General features: G+C 31.8%; 1 protein-coding gene across 3 annotated transcripts in view; it reads left to right on the forward strand.

Moving 5' to 3' along the window:
* The window catches only part of LOC104738965 (probable methyltransferase PMT8), a 7,049-nt gene that overhangs the window by 1,688 nt on the left and 3,384 nt on the right, over window positions 1-1,977 (forward strand). The window contains exons 1-2 of one of the 3 annotated variants that reach the window (XM_019236322.1): window positions 1,614-1,629; window positions 1,716-1,821. The gene's annotated coding sequence lies outside the window, so the exon portion shown is untranslated. Of the gene's footprint in view, window positions 1-1,582; window positions 1,822-1,977 lie in introns of those variants that run through there. The other 2 variants (XM_019236323.1, XM_010459186.2) reach the window with 2 other exon arrangements.

Consider the following 1,977-nt stretch of genomic DNA (forward strand, 5'->3'; position numbering starts at 1 on the left):
TTTTCAAAATTTTTTTTTTTTTTTTTTTTTTTTATTAAAAGTTCGAAACATTTTTTCCCAACCAAAACGACTCATCTGAGTCCTAGTCAAACAAACACTTGAGTAAAAAACACGACTAGGCGAAGTTGCGCAGTTGCGAAGTTGAATAGCATTTCAACATTTAAGTCGAAAAACTTTAGTAAAAATACTTAGCCGAAAACAATTTAGGATAAAAACCGTCGGTGTTCCGCAATTGTTTCGTCACACTGCCATTTTTAGTATTATTGGAATAGACTTTATTGAAATAGTCATAAGTGAATAATAATACTTTATTGAAATAATCATAATTGAATAATAATAAGGGTGTGAGAATGGTTGCATCGGTTGGAGCGGGACGGACTTGCAGCGGAATGAACAAATCAGCAAGATAATCAGAATGTGCAAAACAATAAATCGCTTTTTATTTATCTTTCAACAAGTGTAGTCGGATTCAAAGAAAACAGAGATAGAGACAAACTGTATTGGACCAACATAACGGTATCTATTGTCTGACCGCAATTATCATTCAAACACATAAGTCAAAGTAGTTTTAGTCACTTTTAATTAATCAAAGCACAAATGTTAAAATTAAACACCTTATTATTATATTTAGCTAACTTTGATCAAAATTCCAAACATTTCAGTACACATTTCAGTACAGTGGAAGGTGAACGAAAGAAGCAGAGCAAGAAGTGACACTAAAATCAAGCTTTTGTGCCGATATTTTAGAAAAATATTAATCAAAAGTTGTATTCTTTTTCATCTACTCAAAATCAAAGTTTGTACATATTTCACGAGAAAAACTAATTAATTTAGTCAAATCAATCATATAACTTTTTTCCAGATATATAGAACCTAATTAGGGAAAAATATTTATAGTTCTCAAAATAATTAGGGAAGTGAGAACACAATTAATGGGTCAGATCTAGATCTCGTCGTCGTCGGTCATCCACCTTTCAGGTTTTGACGAGTGTGTCGAACGGACGATATTAATTTTAATATAAATCGAATAACAATAATACAAGTTGCAAGCATGGTTAAATAATAAAATCACCGGTCACCAATTTGGGGTTAATCAGTAATGACCGACACAATGAATACAAAAACGCGTTCACAGTCTTTTTTTTTGTTTATTCCGTGTCAATGACAGTGACTTCTCCCAATAGGCAACTCTATTTTTCTCGTCACAACTTTTTTTTTTCATTATGTAGCAAAAGAGAAAGACAAAAAAAAAAAGATGATCCCATATCAAACGTAAATTGTTTTGCAAGAATTAAATAAAAAGCCGAAGAAGATAAACATTAAACACCGTGTGGGTTTGTTTATTAGTGATGAAACTGAAAACGCATTATAATGTCGAATCTAATTGGCGATAAAGTCGTTTTTATTGCGGTAACTATATATATACGAAATAAACATATTGGTCCAAAATATATTTCATAAAATAAAATAAAAGATATAACAGCAAGTCGACAGTTGTGGACATGGAGAGAGACCTTTTCTATCTAAAAAAGCCTTTACAACGAAACACAACACACTGTACCTTTTATACATCTCTCTCTCTCTCCCTATTCTTGGAAATAAAAACATTTTAGCCACTGAGAAAAAAAGGTATCATTTCACCTTGAGAACGAGATCTGAATCTTGTAGTATAAAGTTTTTATTTTTATTTTATATTTATTCAATTTTATATATAGGCATAAAAATCGTTACTTTAAATCCCCAAAAGAAACAATACAACTTCATTCACTCTCCCATTCTCGGATCTCTCCCTCAGTACCAGTGGCCAACTCTTCTTGGTCGGTGAGTTTTCCCATCTTTCCATCTTCTGGGTTTTGTGTTGAGATCCGTATTGAGACATTCGTTAATCAATGAGGGTGTTTTTACTTTTCCCGGGAAATTGAAGTGAGACTTTTCATTAAAAGCTTATACTCTGCTCTCTAGATCTAATTGAATTTT

The sequence above is a fragment of the Camelina sativa genome, chromosome 14 (genome assembly GCF_000633955.1).
Source record: "Camelina sativa cultivar DH55 chromosome 14, Cs, whole genome shotgun sequence".
Taxonomy (NCBI): domain Eukaryota; kingdom Viridiplantae; phylum Streptophyta; class Magnoliopsida; order Brassicales; family Brassicaceae; genus Camelina; species Camelina sativa.